The sequence below is a fragment of the Battus philenor genome, unplaced genomic scaffold (assembly GCF_028537555.1).
Source record: "Battus philenor isolate CCGP_79_NKW_IND1 unplaced genomic scaffold, ilBatPhil1.0.hap1 SCAF_6, whole genome shotgun sequence".
In the NCBI taxonomy this organism is placed as follows: Eukaryota; Metazoa; Arthropoda; class Insecta; order Lepidoptera; family Papilionidae; genus Battus; species Battus philenor.
In genome coordinates this window covers 15,914,040-15,934,466 of record NW_027181726.1, presented here as the reverse complement: position 1 = coordinate 15,934,466, position 20,427 = coordinate 15,914,040, and the positions used below count along the sequence as shown (strand labels likewise).

Here is a 20,427-nt window from a genome sequence, read left to right as displayed (position 1 = left end):
CTTTAGCGCTGAAAGGAATCTCGATATGGATCAGCGATACACGAGTGCAGCTATGCGTTGATCTTACGGAATGCTGGCGGTTAGAAACAGGTCGATTTCCGTTACCCTCGACCATGCCGACGGTTTGTTTGTACCTTAAAGCCTGCTGTCCACATAAAGCGATGATTTTATGTTGCGATATTTTTTGTTTGATAGATTTTTTTTAATCATTTGTTCTCTGAGAATTGCTCATCTTAGGTAGTAGAGAGCACAGCTCAATGAAATCTTTTAAAGACATACTCGCCGATTACTGATTTTTTTTAAATAAATGAAAATATAAACTACATAAACATATTGCTTTAAGCGTCTGATATTTAAGAAGTTATTTATTTACTCTTTTTAGAAATCGTATAATGGTAGAATTAATTAATACTGAATAGGCATTCTCTACTAGTCAACAAAAATAGTAGCAGAAACAGCAAAAAGGATACACAAGGACACAGGACTCCCAAAGAGATCACAACGATGACACGGTCTTGCGTGTTTTGAACCCAGTGACTTCTCATGGTCTTGACCATGTGGTTGGTCCATTTAGGGGAATGGCAGATTGAAAGGAAAATCAAAACCTTTCATCGTACAACGGCTGTGGGTAATATGATATTTTCCATCCAATGCCACTTCACATAACAACTTCTTCGAGCTTCTTTTATTAACATCTTACCCCTATCTCACTTGATGTTAAATAATGCCAGGGTCTACGATGCTACATGCTTACCTAGAAGAAACCTATTCGCTCTTAACTTAAAGACTCCTAAGTTAAAGTTTGCTAGAAACAATGACGCAGGTAGATTGTGCCATACCTAGGCTTTTCGCGCTATAAAAGTCGTATCAAAATTCTTAGTGCAGGTTGAAGGGATTTATACAACATTTCCTTTCTTCTATCAGTCAACAACAGGCACGGATTCAAGACATCTGTGCCTGTTGTTGTCCTATGGAAGAAACCAGATAGGGAGATTGATTGACATAACTTCGATGCGCACTCATCGAAATGATAGAGTAATTCCATTTAATGATAGTAGAGAAAAAAAAAAAACAAAACTCAAAAAGTTAAATACAATTTTAAACGAAATGTACATATAGAGCGAAAAAATAAAAATCACATAACACTATACAAATTTAAACATAGCACTGTTCCCACATTGCCACGTGTTAAAAAAAAAATTAAAATCGAGTATAATTCTGTGCCGGAATGAGAAAACTTTTGGCCGTTGTATTTTGTTGGTTATTCGCAATTCAACTTTAATTTTTACAATGAATTTTAAGTATATTACTTCGAAAACAACTACTGCTGATATGAACATCCTGTATATGCTTTGCTATAGTACATTAACACTACATTTCCTTTCATAAGTCGGTAATAGAATCTCTGTTTCATGCATACCGTTAAAAAACCTTTTTATCGCGATTTAGGAATTTGTTCGTATGAACTTTGGACAGCTTATCCTTTAATCTACAATACTGTGACGTAACATGTCTACCCTCTTTAAGATAAAGGCTTTGTTCAAAAACTGGACGTGTACAGTATGTTTTATTTATTTATTTAAATTTAGTTTAAAACTTAATGGGCACAAGGGCGTAGCGCTGAACTTTTTTTAGTTTTCAACCAACGTTTATGTACATAGATATACACACACACACACACACATATATATATATACATAAATTTGGTAGCAATATTTCTTTATGCAAGTACAAGACATGAGGAGACTCCATCTATATACAGGCATAAAACTTGCTCACAACATATTTCTTCGACATGTTACAAAATTACCAGAAATTAATTTTATGAATTGATTTTGTTATCACAGCGGTTAATACACTAAAGATAAGCGTATATATTCATTAATTTATTTATTTTATTATAGATTTTTAGTATTCACGTTATGACAAAAATAAAATAAAGCCTAATTTCGACGAAGAAGTGCCTCATTCAACATCTAAATAAAACCATGTTTCGACTTAAAATTTCTAGAAGGTTTCTATAAGGGTTTCAAGCGTGGTAGATTTAAAAATAGCTCGTAACAAATTAATATGTTAAAAATAGACGTTATTCGCCCACGACTCTCCCTGACTACGATAGGCTTCTAAAGCGGGATCATAACAAACAGCCTTATTGAAAAAATATAGAGGAAACTTAATTCCGACAATGAAAGTTCTTTTGCTAAAAAATAATGACAATAATAGAATTAATAACAAAACATATTGAAAGTCAAAATTATCAGTACGAATCAAATATTTCACATATTTTGTTCAGCCGTTCTAAAATAGCAACAACAAGTGAATCTAGAGATGCATTTAAAAATTGAATCAATATAATTTAATTATAAAACGAACTTAATTAATAGGCGGTTAACGTATCCCAAGTGTCCCATGAATGCGGCCTCTTAATGGTCGACCTCTTACGGCCCAATTAACTAGAAATACTGCACAGGTGCTTATGATTCTTTCTATTGTGATCCGTATAATCCTGATTCCCCGTACGATAAGTTTTTACGTTCATGGAATTGTGATAATTTCATACTAGATAAAACCGCAATGGTTTCACCTTGGAAAATAAATAGATTATTTTCTCTAATTAATAATTAATTAAACTGTATGAATAGTTTTTGATTTGAATATCATTTTCTTCTATTTTTGATAGAACTTTTTGGAATTAGAGATACGTTCAAAATCCCGCAACATTTGAAAACGAAAGCCTTCGACTTACGTGTGTTGTTGGTGATGATACACGGATCCGAGACGTGGTAACTTAAGACAGGACACATAAGAAGACTCAAGGTCACCCAGAGAGCAATGGAGAGAGAGAAATGAGAAGATTCCCAGATGAACCAAGATCAGCGACGCAGATCGAAGAATTACTCATCTGAAGTTGTGGATCGCTCTTGCAACTTATGGCCGTGGTGGTCACCAGCTGATACATCCGAAATGAGCAGGCACTCCCCTAAGTGATCTCTACCAGACAACCTTCGGATGGAAATGAGAGATACGAAGAAGAGCATAGAGAATATATTATACGCAAAAATCTGAATAAAACATACCGTTATGATCTGCACTGTGATTTTATACATTACAGCGTAGAAAATACATTCTCTTTGAAAGAAAGCTTGTTCTTCAATATACGTTACTAGAAATGGAATGATACCTTTGTCTAGACTTAAAAGAAATATTAAGTCTTACATAAGTTCTTGAGTAGGGCGAGTAGGTAGACGCAGCTACTCCCACTAAATCGACCGACGACATCTTTAAGGATTCGTTATGTCGCTGCAAGTAGGGGTGACCTATGCCTTGCAGAGAGCATCCATTGAAACAAGCCTGAAGAAGTATTGGAAAGATCTTATAAAATTGTATTATATAAGAAAGTAGTCTGATCGATTTAAGTAAACCACTGCAAGGAGGTTTTATAAAACCTGCTACTCGAGTCTTCAGCCTCTAGCACCGTACTTCACCTTTCCCCTTACAACGCGATGGACTCTACATTTCTAAATATATGGAATAATGTTTTTTTTCTGCGAGAAAGCACGTGTTAAAACAATGCTTATAAAAATGCCTATAAACTTTAATACAGAGGCTTAATCATGTATGTGTGTGGATATCATAACGACATCAGGTTAACAGCATCCTCGAAAGCCTCTCTACTCGAGCGCCACAATGGATCCGGTAAAGGTACACGTAGTAAATCAATTCGCTGTTATGTAAAATGCCGTGTTACACGGCTCCCCCCCTACTTCTCCCCCCTAACCGCCCGACGGGTAGAAAAGGGGGGCGGAGGGGAATCCGGTACCGAAATTAAGCCGTTACGCCAATTGTTTTAATTATTATTTCACTCTTTGATCGTGTCGTCGACTCATTAAATGTATGTATGCGTTTTCAATGCTATCGCAATATAATGCCGCGAGTTGGTTAAAACATTTTTATAATTTTCACTTTCATTGTTCTGAAATCTGTTACGGATTGGTTTCTTTATTTTTTTTAATACAATTTACTTCTTTCTTTACGCTAAATACACATAGGGGAGAAAATATACTTTTTATACAGGGTGATTGGTTTGTAACTCATATGATGTCAATAAAAGATTTTCACCATCACTTTTAAAACATTCAAATTTATCATTGTAAATCTCGTCTGATTTTCAAATATTATAAGTATAGTGTAAGTTTGTCGTAGAATATTAAGATGTAAATAATTTTAATTTCATTGCATATTAGGTGGACTGGAAAGTATTGTCGTTTATTTCGACATATTTGACAGAAAACCGATTTTCTTGTTACCGTTCTGGCATTGAAAATTTTTATACTAGATGTAAAAAAGGTTGTCGATAACGAAGTTGAATATATTGTCGAATAGAAATAAAAACTTGTTAAAAATGTAGTCGTGTGAATTTAACTTAAGAAAGCGACATTACTTTCTCGTCCTCCTAATATTTAACTGTAATAGATATAATGATGTCTTATTAAAAGAGTTCATTGATCTAAATGTAAGATGCGGGTCGATTCTCGGAATATAATCTCATGTAATTCACACTTTAGGCTTTAATTACAAAGGATTGCCATTGCTTACAAATGAGTTTTAATAGGAGGAGCTGCAGGATCCTCTACGAACAAAAATCAATTGCCAACTGATAATTTCCAACCCTATTGTCATGATGGGCGACGACAACCTTCGCCCATCATTCCTATCGTTTGCTTGCAGGGTGGTAAGTAATGCTATTAAAAGGAACGAAACCAAATAGAAAAACTGAAACTAAAAATGAAATAAATGCACATGTAAACGAACTTATCAAGTAATAATAGAATATAAGACAAGTGTAGCAATGTATTAAAAAGTTCAAATCCAAACAATAAAGATAAAGATAGCAAAATAAAAATGTACCTAGCCACCTAAGAGTAAAAAGATAAGAAAAGGAAGGCGATGAAAGCAAGAAGGAATGAAAGAACGAAAATTGCAAGATAATGTGAAGGATAAAAGGAAAGAATAAAAGAAATTGAGAAGTATGAAAGTGAGTGTCGAATAAAGATAAAACTCTGAAAAAATTATGTGTAAATAAAGTCCCTGTCCCAAACTAGATAGATGGTACGAGAGGCTCCCAATAGAGGGGGCCATAAAAAAACCCGATTGTCAGGCGTAAATATTACGGTATATCCTCTCTTCTGTTATGTTTGGAGAAGGTCTAGGCTAGTGGGCGTTTATGGGCTGAAACGGTGATGACCACAACTTGACGAATATCATTCAATATTGACCATAAATTTTTTATCTCAGTTGTTATAGAACTGATTTTTTAGTATACATTTCCTATTCAACCATTTTCGACCACGTGAATGAGTTTTATGAATAACTAGAGCACTAAAAACTAAATCAAAGTAAAGGTATTTTATTATTTGAGTAAAACATATTACCCTCGCACCCTTGATGTGAGTTTTCCAACTGACTGGACTCCAAATGTCACACATCAAGCGCGCTGACTCGCTGACACATCGCCGAACAATATCAGCGCACGTCACGTGTGTACTTAACCATAACTTAGTTTAACGCTAAGTCACCCCTCTCGCTGCGACATGATTTGTAACGCAACTAATTATAGGCTTGATAGCTTGTGCTTATTTCTTTTAAAATACCTGCACTATTTTTTTAATTTATATAAGATTTAACTCTGAAATGTTTGTTAGTAAAAATAAATCTCTTAATGTATTGCTACGCGTAAAATTCTAGACAGGCTTGATCAGTAATTATCTGTGGCCGCCACTTCGTACTCGTGCAATTTAACAACAATTTTTTTTTAAATAAGAAAGGACCAATATAAATAATAAAGCCACTTCCGCACATATACATGGAAGTGGCTAGATATTGGTCCTTTCTTATTTGGGATGGACTTCCGCAATGTAACGCCTGATTCCATTAAATATTTAAGATCAGCATGCCTAACTGGACAGGCGAGGTTATACATCAAATTAACTAAATTTTTTTTTAGTTTTTTTTCTTAGAATTTTTTAGAATAATAAAAGTACCTAAGTTACACCACACCTTATTACATAAGCTAGCTACTAGTACAAGATCTGTCAAAATCGGTAGAGCCATTTCAGAAATTAGCCGTAGCAAGTAGACAGACAGAAATATTATTATTTTTTCGTATATGTACCGTATATAATATACATGTAGTAAAACCCAGTTATTTTAATATTACAAACAGACACATCAAGTTTAATTTATTTGTATAGATACGTAGGCATGAGCTTTAGCAAAAATAAGGAAGGTTTTTATCTGACAAGGGTAGTAAAACCAACATTTTTCCCACACAAATATAGTGAAAGAGACTATTTAATTTTTTTAAATTTATCATAATATAAATTTAAACACCTGCTGTTAGTGGTATAACATATGATGTCAATTGAAAGAAGGACATTAGGATGTAATTAAAAGAAATACCTCAAGTACTATAAAGATTTATAATGAAAATATAAACATTATTATAAACGATTTTAGTAGAAAAAACTTTTATGATAATGTTTTATATATCAAAGCGAAAATGTTAAACACATGTGTCCACTTTCTAATTGTACCCCTTAACAATAAAATAGCCCACCTGTGGGGCGTGGGCGCTACCTTGAAACACTGGTTTAGTATTTCACCATTTACACAAAAACAATGTTATTTCACGACATCATCGGAAGTCGACAACCGTCAACCCATTTTGATATTTTAAACACAAGTCGGACATGAACAGTGTAGTCCATCTTGATCCTTTACTTAAAGTTACCAGTCTCCCTGTTTTAAGTCTCAACTTGTGCATCAATATGGACGATAGACTAGCGTAGAGCCTCTACGCCAAAGTTTCGTAGCGGTCTGCCGTAGCCGAGTCTACATTATGCATATAAGTTACCTCACGATTATGTAAGAGGCCCTCGTTTTGTTTGACTACTCTACGAAGTTTTCCGATAAATCCTTAATTGATTTCCGAGATCAGGAGCTACTGATGAGTTTTGATAAAATCCTTATAATATTAATACATAAAATACTGTTTATTATTAAAACGCAGTACCATCCATCGTTTCTACTATTATTTATAAGAAAAAAATCCGTCAATTTTTTTATTTATTATAAGCGAAGCATTTCACCTCTGTCGCACCTAAAGACTTGCGATAGTACATGTTTACTCAGAAGAAACCTATTCACACTTGTTTTGAAGACTTCTTAGTTTTAATTGTCTGGAATAATGACGCCGGTAGGCTGTTATAGTGCTTGGTTGTTGTATAAAAGTATTAGTAAAACGCTTAGTGCAGGTGGAAGGAATTTCAGCCATGTACGGATGTCGTGAATCCGTACATTTTGTTGTTCGATAGAAGAAAGGAGGAAGGAATTATTTGGTGTAATTCCGCTGCACTCTCTTCAAAATGCAGTGAAAAACTGATAAGCTGGCATCTTATCACCGATACTCCCAGCTTAGTGTTCACCAAAGCATCGTTACCAATCAGCCTCTTGCCTTGTCTCTGTATGGAGTCAAAAGCTTCGAGCTGGTACTTTAATCCATACCACAGATGCCTACAGTACTTTAAGACCGAGACAAGACCGGACTTGTACTATATTAGACAGTTTTCCTAGTATTTAATGGTATCAGGCGTTACCTTGCGGAAGTCCATCCTAAGTAAGAAAAGGACCAACATTTAGCCGTTTCCGCACATACAGTGGACAACACAGCGTCTCTGTGTTTGGCACTAATCGGTGTGACATAACTCCTGAAGATGCCCCGTGGAGGACTGAAACACGTGTTGAGTGATTTGACGGTGGCAGTTGTGTAATTCGCATCGTTTGCCGCATACGCATTTATCAGGGGGCTGGCGGGAGGTGCACTTTGTTGCACGACTACCACTGCATGTGCGGTAGTGGCTAAATATTGGTCCTTTTCTTACTTAGTTTTCCTAGTGTAAAATACTGTCGAGCCTTCCATACACAACGATTTTTAGCGGCTAATTTAGCTTTTCGACTCAATCAACGGCCCAAAGTTGACATTTGATTTTAGTGTAATAACTTAAACTTTTATTATGCAAATTAATACGGATTAAAATTCTCGAACAATGAGATGGTTGTAGACATTTTATTGATCTAAAACATTTTCGATTATTGACTATCTATTGGCTTAAATTAAAAATATTATGACCCTTCCATATAGACTTATATTAAAACACATAATGCCTAGTGATACGTAAATATATGCCTTTAAGTTGTAAAGTTGAGACCAGGAACTGGCAAGCGTAGCATGGGACTCACGGGGTAAACAGATCACCTTATTTAAGCTGTCAGAAGAAGCATGTAGCTTTCAGCTGTACCTTTTGGATATCTATGAGGAAAACTTAGTTCCAGCTGTGAACAAACTACAATTGTAATAATAATTAAATGATAATTAGTTTGTGTAGATCTTTACTTACGATTGAAATGATGATAGTGAAGACGTAGTAAATATTATCATGGGTTCAGCCCAAAGATACCTACAAGGTATAGTACACCGGTGTTTGGCACTAATCGGTGTGACATTACTCCTGAGGATGCCCCGTGGAGGAGTGAAACACGTGTTGAGTGAATTAACGGTGGTAGTTGTGTAATTCACATTGTTTGCCGCATGCGAATTAATCAGAGGGTTGGTGGGCGGTGCACTTTATTGCACGACTACTGCTACATAGCGGAAGTAGCTATATATTAGTCCCTTTCTTACTTTGGATGGACTTTCGCAAAGTACCGCCTGAATCCATTAGATATGTATAAGACTCCCTCAAAGATATCTATGGGGAGATATACAGTGTCACGCTTTACAGGCGGGTTGGTGATCGCAGTGTGATATTATGGTACGCAGAGAATGCTGCTACCCACCTTTTGAATATTGTGATTAAAAATAATTTTTGTAATACTTTTTTAGAAGGTCGTATTTCATTCTATCTTTACGTTCTATATTTAAATCCATCAGATAGGTTTACGACACGTTTTACGATTGTAATAAACGTAAGATTAATTAAAAAAAAATAAAGGCATGACGTTTATCGTTGCGAGACACTGGCTCATACGTTTAATTTATTGTGTTTTAAATTGAAAGCTTTCCCCCGAAACACTGTTATCGACGCCATCTTTACTGCTTGTTTTATAATGAACGCCTCATCCGGAATACATAAGTTTTAAAATGTATACTGTAACGTACATTATTCGTCTGGAGAATAAAGTGCACACACACACACACACACATATATATATATTAATATATATATATATACGTGTGTGTGTGTATATACACATATATATATATATATATATATATATAATTTGTTCATAATATTCGATGACACTTATCTCGGGAGAGACTGGTTTCTTTAAGAATACAATAATTCTGTAACTTCTATTTATTTCTATATATTTTTTTTATTTTCTTTTTAGAATCTCATTCATATATTCTTCTATTTTTCTTCATAATATCTCACGTTACACTATCTTACTTGTCTTTTTCTATATACCACCTTTCTCGCTTGTCCTTCGCTCCCAAAATATCACAGTACAATTTAACTCATGTCTTTGCATATATACCTCCTATTTGTCAACCTCATTACATTCAGTTGTAATATGAACCCGATCCTTACTGGTTTGTCGTATTGCTCTCGAAGTGTGACGATTTTCGCCCGCCAAGGAGGCAATGTTTTCTACCTCAATCCTCTCTCTCTTAAGGTTGTAATTCTGGAGTGAAGGTTTTGGGTCGGCCAGCGTAGTGTAGAATGTCCAAATATAAGGCGGACAGACAATCTGGTTAAGGCTGCTATGCTTCGCTGTATATATGTATGTTTCAATAGGTCCTATTGTAAATTTATGGTGGAAGCTTATGCCCGACATGGCGTGACCTTTCTTGATACTTGACATACTTCTTCTTTTCAGCCGATGGACGCCCACTGCAAGGCATAGGCTTTCCCGATGATCAGCGACTTTTCGCAACCTTAACTATGCCGTCGGTCTGCCGACTGGCTTATCCACGTCGCGTCAATCAGCTCGTGGTTGCTACTCGAAAACCTTTCGGTCACAATGGCCATCTGATCACTGCCACTTCAAAAGAGCAATTCTTCCTCATTTATAAATCTCGTATATTATTTATGTCTTATTATCAATAGAATTAAAATTATTATTACGAAATGAAATAAAGTTAACTTTATCAACCGCTCTCATTTTCAGTTGCTTCTAGCTTACACGTAAAAAATAAAAAATAACAATAGGAAAACATAATGAAAAGTGCTAAAATAATTGACATATATAATATCATAGAATGGAAATTACAGTTAACAATAGTCAAGCAAAGAGGAATTTTACACAATGCAACCAAACATCTATATCATTCTTTACTGTAGTAGTAAAGAATGATGTAGATGTTTTTATTCATGTAAAACCGAATAAGGAAAATGGCTCGATGAAACAAATCGAGGTAAACAAATTAGGTTATTCCCTCCGCGTACGGTTGTAGTGGCGAGAGAATGAGATTGACAGACAAGTGAGAACCTCTGGCCCACATCTGTCAGAGGCACGCAACTTCCGCCTCCACCTCTTACCTATAATTGAGTGGTTTTTGATCGATCCACGATTTCTTTTTATCTTTGGTTCTCACGTAGACTTCCGTTGAGGAAATTCTTTGATAAATTATTTATTATGGTACGATTAAAAAATAATTTTAGATTTTGTTATCCTCTCTTTAAGTAAATTATTTTTTTTAATTATTCTTAAATAGCTGACTGTAGATTTTACAACATTCTATATTTAAATTCGTCATGATCATCTTCGAGTTATTACTAGACATAAGCCACCTCTCCCCCTCTACAGCTTTTTAATAAACTGGCTTAAAGAGTTACCAAGGCTGTCCGTCCTTTTTGTCATCAAGCGCTAACTACAATTCGAAAATTAAAAATTAGAAAAAGAAAAGTTAGTTCAATTACTTAGTGTGTATTGTAATGCTTTTTGATATAAGTTGTTGTTAGCTGTATTTTGAGGTGAAATTATAACGTTGATGCGTTTCGAACTTGGAATTAGGAGACGATTGGCCATGTGAATAATGTAAATTTTCAAAATCAATGCCAAATACCCAACAAACTGCACTTGCTATGTACCTATGGAGATTTCAAATACGAGATGTTGTAGAAGTCGTATTTTTATTCTATTAAAATGTAATACAACGTATTTGGAAGTGTCAGTTGCAACAAGGGGTCGAAGAAAAAAAACATCTTCGGACCTTTCTAGAGCACTGCAGAAGGGTTATAGGAACGACCAATAAAAAGAACAAAATGCCAAATTAAAAAAACAAAAGTGTATAAAATTAGTCAAAATAAATACTAAAATCTATGATAAATGTAGTGTAAAAATAAATAAGTCAAAATTAAATAATGAAGCAATGTTAATGTAAGAAAAACTCAAACATAGAAGTACCCAAATGTAAAACTATTTTATTTCAGCAGGAAGACGATATATAGGAGGTGATGAATGAAAGGATTAGGATAAAAATAAAATATTAAAAGAATTCGTTAATAATAAAAGATGAAAAAAAAGGCAAAAAAATGTGATATAGGAATAAATATTTTGTAAAAATTCTCTTTCTAAGACATTGGAAGTAAGAGAATCCCTAAAAATTAAAAATATATAAAAGAACGTACTAGGAAAGGAGTTATGGCGTGACCAAAAAGAAATTTAATTTGATATATATACTTATGTTTATAAAAAGAGGCTATATATTTCCAATAATAATTAATACATTTCAAATAAAATACAAAAATTATTATAGGGTATACATGATACTTTTACAAAGATCTGAATCAATCTATGCGTAGACGAAATGAATCCAACCGGATATTACTTACCTCCGCAGGATATCAACATAAAACAACAGTTGACCGGTACCATATTCCGTAAGGTTACCTTAGCGCATACCCGGAACGTATTAAACTTCAGCCTTTAGTGGTTGTTGAAGTAATTGAACTATGATATATTAATGCAACAACCATTCAACTGAAGTTGGTTACGAAATATTTAATTTTAGAATATAATTTCGGTTATGAATAGTAGTGTGATATTTTAAAACAGATTCGATGCTATATATTTTGTTTTAATAAAAATTAAAGACAAGAAGGAAATCTGCTAATATTTAAATTAAATAACATAGATACAAAGTTATTTAAAATCGTCTGTGTTTCGTTTACTATTTATATTTTTCATCCCTCCACAATTCAAAATATATATGTAAAGATAATAATTGTGTAATCCGAATATGAATTATCTTTTGTTCTTGTATATTAATTATCTTGTATTCTATTGTTTAATTATCTGTTGTACATATATATATATATATATATATATATTTATATATATATATATGTACCACAGATAATTAAACAATAGATTATATATATATATATATATATATATATATATATATATTGTGTTGCAGACTTTTACAGAGATTTATCTTTTATTTAATATAAATATATATAAATTTGTATCGCGCAGTCTATGTCAATATTTTAAAATAATATTATAAAAAATAAATCTGATATTTTTAAATGAAATAAATGATATACTTTGGTTATACCAATGAGATATCTATTATGGAAATTCAAACGAATTTTTTAAGAAAAAAAATTATTAACACTTTCTGTAATCTTTAAAAAATAGTGTCACCCTATTCGAATTGAACTGATCAGAAGTTTTAAGAAGAAATTAATAATATATTTAATACAAAGCAATAAAGAAATTGTTTAGGAGATGGTGCGTCTACATGTTCAATTTAGAGTTACTTTCCGATAAATTATTTATTTAATTTATTTTGAATTATCACAGTTTAAAAATCAAAATATCAATGCAAATAGGATCAAAATTTATAGATACATTCAAAATCTATTAATCTTGAACTAGACCTATATAATAGATCACTACTCGCAAAAGTACTATACTTTGAAATTCCCTCCCAATCACTTCTACGTAACATATTTAAAAAATAGCTCAAAATATGGCCCTATGTTGAAATTATTTACCTTAATAGCTGCTGGTGTTTTAAGCACCTGACAGGAGAGGAACCTTTAGCATCTAAGTTAATTCTTACAAATATAAAAATCATTGATGATTTCTGTCGTATGCTGTTCAAGTGTGTTTCGGTTAGTGAAATAACACAACTAAATTGTTATATTGTTTAAGATCACCAATTGATGTACGCATACACGGCCTTATTCTAAATTTTACTAAGTTTAGTAGACACCTTTAAGACGATATATATCAGCGCAGGGAAGAGCAACACGTGGTCCCCTAAACATTCGACCCTCCAAGCATTTCTGAAATTTAAGTAATTTTATCGATTTTAATCAAAAATATTTAAATAAAATTTTGGTACATGCTAAACTGAAACAATAATTTTAAAATAACCATCGATCAAAACTGAGTATTGCACGATTGGAATGCTGCCTACACATTATATATACGCTTGTCGATGATGTCAAATATCACATTAACATTTTTTAGTGTGTTAGTTTATTCTTTCTTATCCTGGATTTTTTTTGCATTAAAATTTGTGTATGCTCCTATTTATATATATATATATATATAAATTTTTATATAAATAAAAAAAAATGTAAATTATACATATATATACAATAAGCAGAACATTATGAGCGGCCTGTTAAAAAGATTAAAAATTTAAATCAACCCGTTGAATTAAAAGGCTGCATATTTCTGCGTTAGGGCATATCATTCGAGTTATCAACGACTCATTATGTTCATTTAAAATGTTTAAGACAATTATTGTACATTATATTTTGCATTACGATAATGTGACTATGATATACATATTATACCAATGTGGTATATATATATATATACATATATAGGCAAACATATATATATATATATATATATACCATGTGGGTATAATAAAGGTCGAAGCTATTAAAATTAAAATATTCAAGTTGTGTTTTAATTAGGTGCTTGTCTAGTAATAATAAAAGATTTAAAAGCTACATACATCGGCACTAAGTCAAAAACATTTCTCAGTATTATTTCAATTTCATATTATTCTTCTCTTTCTTCGTTCCATTATTTATATATAAAACAACTCGCTACAAAAATAATGTTACTTTAAAAAATAATGCCTAGCGTGTAGCATTTTATGTGATTACCTATCACGTACTCGAGTAAAGCCTCCGATGTGTATCATTAAAATATCTCACGTCGACTTGCCAAGCTCAAGTATATGATTAAAAAACTATTTCGAATTAAAATGCGTTTACATTATAGTAATGATATCAATCATTATAGTATCATTAAGTATCTATACTAGTTATGTGTTGCATTAAAATTAATTTATTTTTAACTAACAAGTTTCAATTAAAGAAACGTTACTAGAATTTTCTAATTTAATTTTTAATCAGCATCTTTTCTGGACGATTTACGTGTTGATACGAAATTAATTTTATCATTAAAAGACTCAGGTATTAGCTTTTTAAGCTTTTCATTCCTGTCAATAATCGAATAATTTAAACATAATTTTTTTTAATTACACTTCTTATTTATTTGTTAGTCTGTTATTTTTTAACAGATGATTTTTAGCTGTCATGTATATTTTTAAAAACAATTACTTTACAATTCTATAAATAAATTTGAATAGCCTTCAGAAAAGACCTATATTTTTGATACTATTTGTTACGCATAAAGAAAATATTCAACTAAATCGTCGATGTTTTTTCACACATTAAAAAGCTGAATAGAAAATTCTCTGCGATTTAAGTTGGTTGAAAATAGGGCCAAGCTCGTGGCCGGGGCAGGGCGGGGCTGTATTTCGCATGCGCACTACGTCGAGTGCCTCTCTGACCCAACAATTTCCCTGGAATTCCAGGAACAATTATCATTCGGAAAACAAGTACAAATCGAATATCATTGACATATAATCTATGTGTATTTATCAATGCATCAACATTTTTTTTTGGAAATTACCACTAAAATTTAAGTATATTTATAAAATAATTCTTCAGAAATTATCGTAAATAATAAGTTATGAGGTATATACGGGAATTAATTATTCACTTAGCGTTAAAGCGGTTAAAAATGAAAATTTAAATGTGCCGTAAAAAAAAGAAGGCGAGAGCTACCAAAACGTGTAGTAGTTACGTAACACGATAGGATGGTGGGCAGCTAGTAACACAGAAAGAGCGCGTCAGTCGGCCACCAACCGCGACACGGGCCTCTCGTGTGTCATGCGCGCTCGGTCATGACACGCGTGCTGTACATCACGCGCGAGATGACTTCAGCTAAAACTTGTTCAGTTATTTCTTGATATCATTTTAGAATTCGGTGATTGTGAAACTAGTTATAAATTTTCAAGTTAAATATATAGCTGTGTCTGCGTTTAATGTGATGGATCAGTTTTAGAAACAGTGAGTGAGAAAACGCGGAAAGCTTTAAAGAATCATTTAATAAAGTATTTGTTTGATAAACCCTTTCGTTAATGTATGATGTCATATTTAAAGTTTTATAGTGAACATCGGTAAGTATAGCCTTGTTAAAGTTCTATTACTAATTATTTTAAAATATTTGATAAAAAAAAGTTGTAAATTAAAATTAAATAATTTTTGATGTAAGTTTAAATAAATATTATCACTTCACATTTAATATTTTATTAACATAATAATAAAGCCACAAAATAAACACAATTTCAAGCTTAAAATATAAATATAAAGATGATGAAAAGGGTTAAACAAAATATATTTTTTGAAAATTTTGTTTATTGAAATCCAGTATTTTATTGTATTATTAACATTCATTTCATACGTCGACGATCGCGCAGTATCCATTAAAGCCGACACAGTCTGCAGAAAAGCGCCGTAGCAATTAACCTAAGGTCTTTACCGTGAGCATGGCGCCTCTACGAGTTGCGTAGCAATTAGTGCTACGCCGTAGTGAAGAGGAATAGTGATGTTATATAATTATGAGCGTTTAGATCTACGAGATAATATAAAAAGTAGTTCGATATAGTTTGTTTTAGAGTAAACTAAGTCACTGATTTTAAAATAAATATCATTTAATTATTTTGTTTTAATTAATTATACATACATTAACTTTTTTTGAATACTTGCTTGATCATATTCGTAATTTTTAAAAAAATACTTTTAAAATAACAATTAGTTAAATTTGACACATTAGTAAAGTATTTTTATATCCTTACATTCAGTGAGATAAGGGTTCAGAAAAAGGTTTTCTGTCTAGAGTATATACGAATATTATTTTCAAACTAGTATTTCTTTAATATAAAATATATAAAACTACACGAGAAAATTATTTATTCATAAAAAAGTATATAAAAATTTATTGTTAATTGTCCAAGTATAAATTAAAAATATAATTAACAACAAAAAAAAAATTATTAGATAATATGAAGTCCATATAAAATTATTAATATTTTTAGTGCCTTAATCATTAAAGGTGTTTTAAGATAAATACACTGATATTAATCTGTTTCATTAATCTTAAGTTAACATCGTAGCAAGTTACTTGCTTCGCATGTAACATACAGTGTAGCTACGAAACCACCCCGGCATACGTCGAGAACTAATCTCCGTAGCGATTAGTTCTACGAGGCAGTAATAGTACTGCATTACAACGTCTATATTGTTTTGCTAAGCGAGTGTAACGACGTTTGATTGCTTCGACGCTTCAGGCAGCCTTAATAAAGCCTGAAACTAGAAGAAATGAGATATAAATTAACTTTAACAATTTTTAATCATCTTACTTTAAAAATATTTACATCAAGTAAATTTATTTTTCACTTTTAGTTGATTCTTTTTAGAGGGTGTAACTTAAACATGAATAGACTATATAATATATTTTAATGTAAGATTATTTTCATAAAATATATATATATATATATACAGACATATATGTGTAATAGCGTTGAAATATAAATTATACGTTTTCTACGTAATTTCAAAAATGTAATATATATCTATAAAGTATTAAAAATGACCCTATTACCTATGAAATAAATTTATATGATGTGAATTTATGTTTGAGATATTAGCCCAAATAAACGAATATAAAATAAACATAAAATTACTTATTACTTATAATCATAACCTAAATATAGAAAAACAAAAACAGATACAGTTTGATTTAAAAATTTTAGTACAAAAATTTAAATAAAATATATGTTAACAGGGCGGTGAAAAATGAAAACGTAAAAGTCTGAGAGGCACCTGCACAAACACTTTATCTGGCTTAGTTATGTCTTATTTTTAAATTTATTTATTTTTTATTCGTGAAGTTACCACAGCTTATCTGCGATTTCACTTGACATCAAGTGGGGGCTTCATTATACATACTAAGTTATTATACATTTACTATAATTTTTTGTATATAATTTATTAATTATTATAATATAATATTTACTATTGCAAATATTGATAAAATTTACTACTAAATATTTCTAACATTGATGATATTTCTGAAACACTTTTAACAAAGTTAAGGAAGTATTTAAACAGTAATTTTATTAAACAGTTAGAAATAAATATACACTTAAAAGTTACGTAAGCCGGTTTAGCCTGGAAAAAGATAACAGACGGGAAAACGGATTAAAAGATTTTAACCAATCTCAATCGTAGAGATACGAATCAGGTCTCCATTTAAGAAAGTTGCTATATTGAATTATAGTTCAGTTATTAATATTTCGATACATTTTTTTTATTTATATTTTAAATAGTTTTCTCATGTAAACATTGGTTAAATTTTACTTACATGAATAATATTACGAATATATTGAAAACCATGATTGTTGTTTCTGTACCATTTTAGGTTGACTGGTATATAATTCCAATACAGAATTTAGTTCCCTATTACACAATATGTCATAGTATTACTGATAGGCACCCACTACAAGGGATAGGCCTTCCCAAAAATGGCCACTACCGTCAGTCTTGCACTGTCCGCTTCCTGCAATCCTAACGATTTCATCAAACAACCTAGGAGACATACCCCTGGGGGTTTTTTTAGATAAATAATTTATATAAAAATATTAAACATAATTTTTTTTAATAAATTAAGGTTTTATTTAAGAGGATTAAACTCCGTAAATATTCATCTAAATACTTGCCAGCTCGCGATGCTACGTTGGCAGTGTATTTTGAATACGTACGTTCCTCCTTAGATTCGTTTAAAATAGTTTAAAACATTTGGCCTGAATTAAGTGTAGAGACTAAAGTAACTGAGAGAAAATTAAGGGAAGTGTAAATTGGGTCAGTGAAATGAATTTCTCTTTACTGTGGCGAATTAGTTTGAAAACCTCAACAGTCGTTAAAAGGGTGAAAATTAACATTAAGCAAACTTTTCACGTTTCCGTAACGTGTTTTGAACGTTATTTTGCTTCGATATTAAAACATTATTGTATATTTATACACACACACACAAATTTATAAATATATATATACATATATATATATACATATGTATATATTTTAAGCGATATAAGAATTTTGTAACGCATTGTTTAACTCTTGTATTAGAGATACTCTATAAGTGTTTAATATAAAAATGATTTATCATCTGTAAATAATTTAATACATGTAAAATTGTTGGCAGCCTTGAAGTGTAACATGTGTAAAATCGTTTTCGAAAAAATATCTATTAATGTTATAAAACATATTGATTATTCAAACTAAGTTCAAATAATTTGTAAGTCAAATGTTTAAAATTTAAAAATGTACTTTTTAACCATACCACTTAATAAGGTAATCATTTGCTTAAAACATACTTGACCAATTTTTTAATTGCGATGACGTGATAATTATTGAGCAACGGTAGCCCAGCTATAAATTTACGATCGTAGGTTGCGAGTTCGGTTCTCGGAATATCGATTAAAATGGAAAATATTGTTGAGATGAAAAAAGGCTTTACGAGTCTTTAGAATCATGTTTTATGTGCAGAATAAATGTCAAGGAGATATTTAAATAAAATGCATTAGATTAATTATTAACTTTATTTATATATATTTAAAATAAATCTTCCTATTACTTTATAAAAAAAAAAGATAAAATTATTTTATTCAACAATGGAACTTTAAATAGAATTCTTACTGATATCAACATAATATTTATTGAATTTAATGCATTTTATTTTTAACTCTACTCTGCTTCGCAAGGTGTTAAAGCTCTGGAGAAGAAGCAGAAAGAAACTCCACAAAAACACTCTTAATAAAGTTTAGCAAATACAGGTTTATATATATATACTTTATTAGATATAGCCTAAGTGAAATCAAAATAAATACTCGTTTAATAAATAATAAGTTTTTTCCGTCAATTTACTTTAAATGCGTTTTGAATTTGTGAATGATAGTCCAATAAAGTTTTGCGAAATTTTATTAAAAAAAATTGATTTTATTTATTACAAATGTATGATATTTAAAGACTAGAGTATTATTTTTATCCGTGTCTCTATTTATTATATTTCAACTTATTACAATTTTATTTGTCAGTCATTTAATTTTATTACGGATGTGATTTAAAGTTACATAAAGGATGTTCTTAAACAATAATTTTTTGAAACGAAAAATCAGTTTTATTCGCAACACGTTTTCTATATGCTTCACACCTTCACTGAACACGATTTATGATTCCCTTATATTAGCGGCGGCTGAATTTTATTAGCCCATAATATTGTTATGAAAGGCGGCCATGGGTAGCGGGCATGGTAAAATACTCTCATGATTTCTAGTGCCGTAACAATGATTATGAAATCTTAACAATAGGTCGAAATTAGTTTGAAATTTTTATTAAAATTTAAATCTTTTATAAAGATTGATTAGTGTAACTTATAATAATATTAAATTTCAATTGCAAATCAATGCCTTAAGAAAACCTGTTAGAAAAAACGTATTGAAATTTTTGGAACTTCTATCTCTTTCTCTGTTTTCAGCCGATGGTCGCCCACTGCAAGGCCTACCTTAAGCAGCTTATATATATATATCTTAACTATATGATAGGTCCATCTACTAAAGAGCTGCCCATTAGTCCACCGGCTCATGACCCCAAAAACCATGGGTAACATGATTTTCCTCGCCCGCTGCCATTTCACACGATAAATTCTTTAAGTTACGTCTGTGATTTTCGTTCTTCTATGGATCAACTCATTTATTTTTCGATTTCATAGCGCAACTCCGAGTAAATTCCTCTCTATGCCTCTCTGGGTGACTTTCAGATTTCTGTTGAGTTTTCTTATGAGGGGGACTCTGTGTTCGGCACTAATCGGTGTAACATAACTCCAGAAGATGCCCCGTGGAGTGGTGAAACACGTGTTGAGTCATTTGGCGATGGCGGTTGTGTGATTCGCATTGTTTGCTGCATACGCATTTACCAGCGG

At 31.6% G+C, this 20,427-nt stretch overlaps 1 protein-coding gene across 1 annotated transcript in view; it reads left to right on the top strand.

Moving 5' to 3' along the window:
• The first annotated feature begins 15,256 nt into the window (after positions 1 to 15,256).
• The window catches only part of mmd (mind-meld), a 514,304-nt gene continuing 509,133 nt past the window's right edge, over positions 15,257 to 20,427 (top strand). The window contains exon 1 of the mRNA XM_068773325.1: positions 15,257 to 15,565. The gene's annotated coding sequence lies outside the window, so the exon portion shown is untranslated. The remainder of the gene's footprint in view (positions 15,566 to 20,427) is intronic.